We start from the raw sequence: 10664 nt of genomic DNA on the forward strand, positions 1-10664 counted from the left end.
TACAAAAGATGCTAAGTCAATCGACAACATCTGAATGAAGGTCTATAGATTAGATAATAGCACTGTCTCAGCGTTAGACTCGGAGAAGGCAATGGCACCCCACTCCAGCACTCTTGTCTGGAAAATCCCATGGACAGAGGAGCCTGGTAGGCTGCAGTCCATGGGGTCGCAAAGAGTCGGACATGACTGAGCGACTTCCCTTTCACTTTTCACTTTCCTGCATTGGAGAAGGAAATGGCAACCCACTCCAGTGTTCTTGCCTGGAGAATCCCAGGGACAGTGGAGCCTGGTGGGCTGCCATCTATGGGGTCACACAGAGTCGGACACGACTGAAGCGACTTAGCAGCAGCAGCAGCAGCAGCAGCAGCAGCGTTAGACTCTTGATTTTGTTTATTGTACAGAAGTTTGTTGAGGTTGTTGTTTAGTCACTCAGTCGTGTCCGACTCTTTAGTGACCCCATGGACTGTAGCCCAACAGGTTCCTCTGTCCATGGGATTTCCTAGGCAAGAATACTCAAGTGGGTTGCAATTTCCTTCTCCAGGGGATCTTCCTGACCCAAGACTTGAACCTGCATCTCCTGCATAAGCAGGCAGATTCTTTACCATTAAGCCACCAGGGAAGCCCATGTACAGAGTTACATAAAATAATTTCTTGTTTTTAGAAAACACAACAAAGCATTTAGAGATAAAGTAGGCTTAATCCCTGCAGTTTGCTTTTAAATTACTCAGAAAAAAAAGTGGTAAATGCTAATATTTAGAGGATTGTGTGAATGTGAATTTGCTGTACTATTTCTGCAACCTTTCTACAAGTCTGACATTTTCAAAAGAAAAATTACAAATTAGTACAAAATTAATAAAATGGTCATTTCTTTCAGCTCACATAGTGCCAAACAACAGGTAATTTTTTTCATCAAAACCCAAGTCATTTTAGTCTCATGTAAACTCAGTTCCAGATGTTGAAGAGGAACTTTAGAAGCCATATCTTTTCAGAGTAGCTACTGTGCACACTCAGCTGCAAAACAGTTCCCTTTTCAGGTTGAGCTTCAGTTTCTCTTCACTTCTTTCCTTACTTTGTTCCTTGTTCCTTTTTTACTTTTTTTTTAAAACTTTTTATTTTACTGGAGTATAGCCAATTAACAATGTTGTGATAGTTTCAGGTGAATAGCAAAGGGACTCAGCCATACATATACATGTATCCATTCTCCCCCATATTCCTTCTTTCACTCAAAGAACTTTTACAGGGCCTCATTTGCAGCCAGACCATGTGAGTGATAGGTATTCAGAGTTAGACTCAGCTCCCAGTCTAAGATACACAGAGACTTCTAGTTGAGTCTATTCGTAAGTACAGCAATAGTAGCAGGGGAAACAAGGAGAAAAAAAAGATAACATGGACGATTTCAAGAAGGGGTCTTGATGAGGAACTGAAGACCTTGAGGGAAAGCAGGTGCAGCTAAGGGGTCTCCCAAGGACCTGTTACCATGTGGCACAGGGTTAATGGTGAAGCATGCAACTGCACCTGGAATGCGACATCCTGGAATGTGAAGTCAAGTGGGCCTTAGGAAGCATCACTATGAACAAAGCTCGCGGAGGTGATGGAATTCCAGTTGAGCTATTTCAAATCCTGAAAGATGATGCTGTGAAAGTGCTGCACTCAATTTGCCAGCAAATTTGGATAACTTAGCAGTGGCCACAGGACTGGAAAAGGTCAGTTTTCATTCCAATCCCAAAGAAAGGCAATGCCAAAGAATGCTCAGACTACTGCACAATTGCACTCATCTCACATGCTAGTAATGCTCAAAATTCTCCAAGCCAGGCTTCAGTAATACGTGAACCGTGAACTTCCAGATGTTCAAGCTGGTTTTAGAAAAGGCAGAGGAAGCAGAGATCAAATTGCCAACATCCGTTGGATCATGGAAAAAGCAAGAGAGTTCCAGAAAAACATCTATTTCTGCTTTATTGACCATGCCAAAGCCTTTGACTGTGTCAGTTCAGTTCAATTGCTCAGTCGTGTCCGACTCTTTGTGACCCCATGAACTGCAGCACGCCAGGCCTCCCTGTCCATCACCAACTCCCAGAGTTCACCCAAACTCTTGTCCATCGAGTCAGTGATGCCATCCAGCCATCTCATCCTCTGTCGTCCCCTTCTCCTCTTGCCCCCAGTCCCTCCCAGCATCAGAGTCTTTTCCAATGAGTCAACTCTTCGCATGAGGTGGCCAAAGTACTGGAGTTTCAGCTTTAGCATCAGTCCTTTCAAAGAACACCCAGGACTGATCTCCTTTAGAATGGATTGGTTGGATCTCCTTGTAGTCCAAGGGACTCTCAAGAGTCTTCTCCAACACCACAGTTCAAAAGCATCAATTCTTTGGTGTTCAGCTTTCTTCACAGTCCAACTCTCACATCCATACATGACCACTGGAAAAACCATAGCCTTGACTAGATGGACCTTTGTTGGCAAAGTAATGTCTCTGCTTTTGAATATGCCATCTAGGTTGGTCATAACTTTCTTTCCAAGGAGTAAGCATCTTTTAATTTCATGGCTGCAGTCACCATCTGCAGTGATTTTGGAGCCCAAAAGAATAAAGTCTGACACTGTTTCCCCAACTATTTCCCATGAAGTGATGGGACCAGATGCCATGATCTTAGTTTTCTGAATGTTGAGCTTTAAGCCAACTTTTTCACTCTCCTCTTTTTGACTGTGTGGATCACAATAAACTGGAAAATTCTGAAAGAGATGGGAATACCAGACCACCTGACCTGCTTCTTGAGAAACCTGTATGCAGGTCAGGAAGCAACAGTTAGAACTGGACATGGAACAACAGACTGGTTCCCAATAGGAAAAGGAGTACGTCCAGGCTGTATATTGTCACTCTGCTTATTTCACTTAAATGCAGAGTACATCATGAGAAATACTGGGCTGGAGGAAGTACAAGCTGGAATCAAGATTGCTGGGAGAAATATCAATAACCTCAGATATGCAGATGACATCACCCTTATGGCAGAAAGTGAAGAAGAACCTCTTGATGAAGGTGAAAGAGGAAAGTGAAAAAGTTGGCTGAAAGCTCAACATTCAGAAAACTAAGATCATGGCATCATGTCCCATCACTTCATGACAAATAGATGGGGAAACAGTGGAAACAGTGGCTGACTTTATTTTTCTGGGCTCCAAAATCACTGCAGATGGTGACTGCAGCCATGAAATTAAAAGACGCTTACTCCTTGGAAGGAAAGTTATGACCAACCTAGACAGCATATTAAAAAGCAGAGACCTTTTTCAACAAAGGTCCATCTTGTCAAGGCTACGGTTTTTCCAGTGGTCACGTATGAATGTGAGAGTTGGACTATAAAGAAAGCTGAGCATGGAAGAATTGATGCTTTTGAACTGTGGTATTGGAGAAGACTCTTCAGAGCCCCCTGGACTGCAAGGAGATTCAACCAGTCTATCCTAAAGGAGATCAGTCCTGGATGCTCATTGGCAGGGCTGATGTTGAAGCTGAAACTCCAATACTTTGGCCACCTGGTCAAAGAGCTGACTCATTTGAAAAGACCCTGATGCTGGGAAAGATTGAGGGCAGGAGGAGAAAGGGACGACAGAAGATGACATGGTTGGATGGCATCACTGACTCAATGGACATAGGTTTGGGTGAACTCTAGGAGCTGGTGATGGACAGGGAGGCCTGGCGTGCTGCAGTTCATGGGGTCACAAAGAATCGGACACGACTGAATGACTGAACTGAACTGATGCAACTGCCCATGGGGCCGGGCTGGGGTGGACCCCACTACTCTGCTATAGAATTTGAATTCTACCACTTGGTTGTGGGGAGTCCCTGGGGTCATGTTTAGATTTGTTTCTTAGAAGAATCCCGTCTGTAATTTATTCCTTTGTTTAGTGACCATTTCCTCATTCAATGACTGTCTTAGGACAATTGCACATTACTCCCCAAAAAGTATGGTTTCTGCTCTCCATTTTGTGGGCTCCATGGCTTTTTTCTTTTTGTTTTTCATACTTAAATTTAAGCCTCATTTCTTCACTAGTGGTTCAGATGATAAAGAATCCACCTGTAATGCAGGAAACCTATTCATAAGACCTATTCATGAGTTCCATCCCTGGGTCGGGAAGCTCCCCTGGAGAAGGGAATGGCTATCCACTTCCGTATTCTTGCCTGAAGAATTTCATGGACCAAGGAGCCTGATGGGCTATAGTCCATGGGGTCACAAAGAGTCGGACACCACTGAGAGACTAACATGTTCACTTTTTTTCACTAAAGACAACTGTAAGGAGTGGTTGGTCTGCTTTATATTTATTTGCGCCCCTCTTAACCTCTCTCTGGAATTCCTGAGCCTGTTGTCTATGCTAAGTTAGCAGATGGAGAAAATAATTGAAAGAAATCACAGAGCAATGTCAGGCAAATTTTGTCTCTCCATAGCCAGCCCCAGAGTAGCCAACTTAAACTATACTCAAAGCTTTATCCCAGTTCTAGCAAGGTAATATTGAAATGATAGGATTCCCTAAAACTCATCTTTTTAATCCATTTATTAAACAATATTCCTGTCATCTTAACATTTATAAGATAAAATAATTGTATCATTTGTATAATTCTGAAATGTAGCTAGCCATTATTTTCAATTATATATTTTTTGCCATATAGTATAGTCATGTATATTTCATGCTTAGTACACTAATTAGGTTAGTAGCCTCTAGTTCTAAGTAATGTAGTATTTTATTTCATGGTGTTTGAAAGCTATCTCATACGAATATAATTTTCACCATATAAATTCACATAGTACTATGCTTTTTTAAAGTATATTTTTACTGTAAAGGTCAGCAAGGGGGAAATACTTGACTTCCCTGGCGGTCCAGTGGTTAAGACTCTGCACTTCCTCTGAAGGGGGCGTGGGTTTGATCCCTGGTTGGGGAACTAAGATCCAATGAGTTGTGTGGCACAGTAAAAAAAATAATAATTAAATAATTAAATTAAATCAAAAAATAAATCATGGTTGTTTAGATTTTCCCAAAGAACATAGTATGCCCTTTTATGTTCAGTTGGTAATTAGAATTTCGCTGATGCTAGGAAAGACTGAAGGCAGGAGGAGAAGCAGATGACAGAGGATGAGACGGTTGGATGGCATCATTGACTCTGTGGACGAGTTTGAACAAGCTCCGGGAGTTGATGATGGACAGGGAAACCCGGTGTGCTGCAGTCCATGGGGCTGCAAAGAGTCTGACACAACTGGGCGACTGAATTGAACTGAACTGAATTAGAAAAATGACAGATTTCTCTAGTAGATACACCCATAGGATTTGGAATCAAAATTTGAATTAGATCCTTAAGCAGCTACTTTCCAGCTACATAAGTTCATGCAATTTAAGGATGTTAAGGCTCAATTTCCTTGTGTGTAAAATGCAGATTTAAAAATGCCACATCAGGGCCACTTTACCTTCTTCTGTTCACTCTTAGGCTCTCACAGTCACCCCTCCTTATGGGGTCTTCCTCCATACATGAATCAGTCTAGGTGGAGACACTTCCTGGCCCCTCTTATCTCCTGCTCAGATTGCTGTTCCTTGAAATCACAGCTCAGAATCAAGCCAAATTCATTCCACAATTGTTCATGTCTCACTTATTTGCTTTAAGGAGTGGTAGAATGAACAAATGACTTGCTTTGAAGTGTGGTGGTATTTGGGCTTCCCTGGTGACTCAGAAGTAAAGAATCTGCCTGCAATACAGGAGTTATGGGTTAGATCCCTGGGTTGGGGAGATCCCTTGGAGGAGGGCATAGCAAGCCACTTCAGTATTCTTGCCTGAAAAATCCCATGGACAGAGGAGCCTGGTGGGCTACAGTCCATAGGGTCATAAAGGGTCAGACAAGACTTAGCACACATGCCATTATAATTTAATTTATTTAGTTCATTTCAACATCTATAAATACTCCTACATGTATGCCTGCTCAGTCATTTCAGTCATGTCAGACTCTGCGATCCTAGGGACTGTAGCCCACGAGGTTCCTCAGTCCATGGGATTCTCCAGGTAAGAATACTGGAGTGGGTTGCCATTCCCTTACTCCAGGGGATCTTCCTGACCCAGGGATCAAATTCACAATGTCTCCTGTGTTTCCTGCATTGTAAGCAGATTCTTTACTGCTGAGCCACCAGGTTAGTTCCTAAATTATGATGGGGAGAGTTAATAAGTAGAACATGTGAGTTACTATCTTCTCTTATCTTACCTCCCATACATTCCATAATTAGTTTCCTTTTAAAATTGATTTCCATAATCTTTGTTCACTGCTTCTTTGTATGTCCACTGCTACTACCTTTCACTGCCTTTCAGCCCCACTACCTGCCTTCCTTTCTGGACCACTGGCAAAAGTTTCTTCATTTGTGTCTGGCTTCCCCAATTCAGGACCATGCTATGCACGACGGCCCAGACTATTCAGCTTAAGACTATGCCTGCCTTTACCATTTATAGCTTTCTCTGACTGTAAATCAATTTACCCTTTATATTCTTTATGCTTCAGCAAAAACAAATAGCTTGCTCACTAGTCATTAGATCCTTGGATGATTTCATCCTTGCTACTTTCTCCACCTGGTAAAATCTCTCTCACTTTCACATTGGCTTCAGCTCAACATGGACAAACCCAGTCTTGCCCATGCGTCAACTCAAATACCACCTGCTTCCTGAGGTCTTTCCTAATTTCCCCTCACTGTGCATAATCTTAACCCTTTTAATTCTCATAACTTCATTTTGAAGAATCTGTTCTTGAATAAGACCCTATAAAAATCCCATCATGCTGTACCTCTCTTGGGAAGCTGTCACTTCTTCTACAAAATGGTATGTTTATACAGGTTGAAGTCACTATTATAGAAGTGCTCCTTGCAGGTCTAAATCAGCTTTGTATTTCTAATGTGCTTAGCATAATAGCTTCATACTAACCTTCATTCAATGAATAAATGATGCTTATCAATCCAACCATTTATTCATTTACTTATTCAATAAATGTTAATTCAGTGCCTACTAGGTGTGAAGCAAAGTTGAACAAAGACTGGAAGGAGAGGAAGGAGTGGGTCATTCAGATATTAATGGGAAAAACATCCCAGCAGCAGAAACAACCAGTGTTAAACCCTAAGATGTGAATGTATGGGGCACGTTTTGGGCAGAACAAGGGGGCAAAGCCTCTGGAAGAGCACATGACTGGGGAGAGGAGGAGGGTCTGGGCTTAGAGAGGAACGTGGGCAGGGAAGGAAGATTGCATAAAACCTTGACTTTCCCTCTGAGATGAATCTGAAGCCACCGGAGGATTTGGAGTGCCATCCAGTCCTGCCCTTATCATATTTTATTCTCATTTCTTTTTCCCTTTTTGTCCATAAAGATGGTGACCTAAGAGATTTGGGTCTGACAGAGTCCAAATCCTACGCAAGTTTGTGCTAAGTCCCTTCAGTTGTGTCCGACTCTTTGTGACCCTATGGATTGTAGCCTGCTAGGCTCCTCCATCCATGGGATTCTCCAGGCAAGAATCCTGGAATGGGCTGCCATGCCCTCCTCCAGGGGATCTTCCCGACCCAGGGATCGAACCTGAGTCTCTTTCAACTCCTACATTGGCAGGAGGGTTACCACTAGCACCACCTGGGAAGCCCTCAACTACTAGAAGCTTGTGCAGTCATGGACCCCAGAGTAAGAAAGAGCAGTTCATCCTCCAACTGGCTGCTTCCGAGGCCACTGAGGCGACAGGCTGCTGAGACAGGAGCCCACTGACCCCGCCACAGCCTCACTTCTTGCTACTGTCACAGTTCATGGACTGTTCCTTTCTCTTTAGTCCAGGTACACTAACCAGAAACCCCTGGTCTTCATGAAATTTCACTTCAAAAAGTTCAGGTATTCTAGTGATGGCTTTCAGAGAGCTTCTGTGAACACATCAGATTTCAACCTGATATTGTCAAAGCCTTAAATAACAGTAATGGTTACGTGACTGTTACTATTCCATGAACTTGTCAGATAAACCATTGGTTTTCAAGTCCAGGTTTAGAAACACCATTTTCATTTTGCTTCACTAACAAATAGGGAAAAATTTAAACTGAGCCGATGGGGTTTTTCTCCTTTTTCCGTCACATCCTAATGTGTAAGGACTAATGAGCAGAGAAGTAACTAGAGACTAGTCATCACCAGGAAAAAGTTGGGCAGTAGTGACAGGGCCTCACATGCTGGCTCTTGGGTGGCAGATGCTGGTGGTAGGACCCTGTCTCCTGCCAAGGGTCACAGGTTCACTCTGGAGGCACCAAGGAAAGAGTCCTGTTTCATCCTCCTTATAAAGAACTCAAAATATCCTGGCATTTCGATCATCTCAATGCTATGCTTATGTGGCGCAGTATAGTATTATGGGGACTCCACTGAATCATGGGAGATAGTGAAAAACAAGGAAACCTGGCGTGCTGCAGCCCATGAGGTCGAAAAGAGTCAGACATGACTTAGCAACCGAACAACAACCAAATTATGGATGAAAGAGGGACAGTTGATTTGCGCCCGCTGCCCCCTTCTCACTGTATTTAAAGTGGCTGTGGTCATGACCACTTGTAGATTCTAGCCTCTAACTTAGAAAAGAAAAGTCTAACCTTAATTCAGACTTTATTTAATCACAGAGAAGAAACTGGCTGCAAGTGGTGGCCGAGGCATAGTCGGATAATCAGCATCCGGTGCAGCCTTGGAACCTGGCTCCTCTGCTCCTCCCCTCCTTGTTGTGTGACCTTGGGAAAGTCCTCTAGCCTCCCTGGGTTTCAGTCTCCATGTCTGTCAGTTGGAGAGGGCAAAATTTATTTTGTAATATTGTCAGAGTAACAGTCTGACAATAACAGTGACAGTCTTTTATTGAATACCTGGCAAATGGTAGCTTTTTGTGTGTGTGTGCACTTAGTCACTCAGTCATGTCTGACTTTGTGACCCTATGGACTGCAGCCCACCAGGCTCCTCTGTCAATGGGGATTCTCCAGGCAAGAATACTATGGTGGATTGCCGTGCCCTCCTCCAGGGGATCTTCCCGACCCAGGAATAGACCTGGGGTCTTCTGCATTGCAGATGGATTCTTTACCAGCTGAGCTACCAGGGGAGCTCTTTAATAAATGCCAATTTATAATCTTTTATAGTTTCAATGTTATACAAATACGACTTTTTCTAGTCATGTATTAACCTATACAAGAGATTAATGAATTTTTCCCAATTTCAAATATAAGTGGAACTATTGAGTTCATATGCATTTAGAAAATTTTCAAGATATTTCTTCCACTGGACTGATAACAATGAAGTGAATGAAAATTGCTGTTTGATTCACTGGAAAGAATATTCCAGAGGGAGTCTTGTGAAATATCAAAATGGGCAGAGAGGACTGGTGAGTGAATTTTAAAGTCCTTCTCCCTCAAATATTTCCTTAAAAAAAGATACATTTTGCATGGTTGGGGTTTTAGTTATTTCATATACAGATATTTTTAGAGATCTGTTACATGCCAAGCTCTGAGAAAAATTAATGGTTGGGCTTCAGCTTGTACCCTGGAAAAGTTTTCAGTGTGGTGGATAAAACACTTTCTATGGTATTATATTACAGTATGGTGAGTTCCCGGGCTTCCCGGGTGTTGCTAGTGGTAAAGAACCTGCCTGCCAATGCAGGAGATAAAAGAGACTCATGTTCATCCCTGGGTCGGGAAGATTCCCTGGAGGAGGGCATGGCAACCCACTCCAGTATTCTTGCCTGGAGAATCCCATGGACAGAGGAACCTGGCAGGCTACAGTCCATTGAGTCACAAAGAGTCGCACACGACTGAACCAATTTAGCACACACACATTATGAGTTCTAGCAGAGTGTAGTCCTACCTGAGGGCAGAAAGATGAATCTGATGGTCTCTTGATGTCTATTCCAGCTGAATAGTTCTGTGATAAGAAATAAGGAGTCAGGATACTGAGATTTTTGGAGGCCTTGCCCTACTAAAGGGGTTCTGTGTGCTGAAGGGGGAAGCATGATTAGAATAAAACAATTAAGCACATCACTTTTTGCAAGGGGTTAGTGGGCTTCCCAGGTGGGGTTAGTGGTGAAGAACTTACCTGCCAAAGCTGGAAACATGAGAGATGCAGGTCTGATCCCTGAGTCTGGAAGATTCCCTGGAGGAGGGAATGGCAACCCACTCCAGTATCCTTGCTTGGAGAATCCCATGGACGGAGGAGTCTGGCGGGTTATGGTCCATAGGGTCAAAAAAAGTTGGACACAACTGAAGTGACTTAGCACAGCACAGTGGTACTAGTAGGTCCATTTTTCAATAGATCCTTACTCCTTAATGATAATGAATAATACCCCATTTTTCATAGGTTATTTTTTCCTACAATTAAAATTATGATCATTAATTCCCATCTGTGTGCATAAAAGGAACACAGGCAGATAACCTAGAAAATTGACTCTCTGATATTTGCATGTCCTCCCTGTTGGAAATAGAGGTTTAGACTGACATATAGACTGAATCTAAGGGACTTAAAACAAAAGGGGGTTTGGGAAGCCACCACCAAGGGCGGGCTCTGATGCAAGGCCAGGCCTTTCACGTCCTGCCAAAACTGGAGCCGTTCTCAAGCTGGGTAACTTGTGATTATTTTCTCCTGTTGCCTTCTCTTTGAAAACTAATTGTAGATGTGAAATGGCCAT

The 10664-nt window shown here is 42.9% G+C and overlaps 1 long non-coding RNA gene across 1 annotated transcript; it reads right to left on the bottom strand.

Annotated features, from left to right (window-relative positions):
- Nucleotides 1–8632: 8632 nt before the first annotated feature.
- On the bottom strand, nt 8633–10145 carry LOC129624803 (uncharacterized). The gene is made up of 3 exons (XR_008701174.1): nt 10076–10145; nt 9848–9904; nt 8633–8773 (listed from the first exon to the last, which is right to left on the bottom strand). It is a non-coding gene; the product is annotated as an uncharacterized LOC129624803 (long non-coding RNA).
- Nucleotides 10146–10664: the final 519 nt, after the last annotated feature.

Source organism: Bubalus kerabau, chromosome 12, assembly GCF_029407905.1.
Source record: "Bubalus kerabau isolate K-KA32 ecotype Philippines breed swamp buffalo chromosome 12, PCC_UOA_SB_1v2, whole genome shotgun sequence".
Taxonomy (NCBI): Eukaryota; Metazoa; Chordata; class Mammalia; order Artiodactyla; family Bovidae; genus Bubalus; species Bubalus kerabau.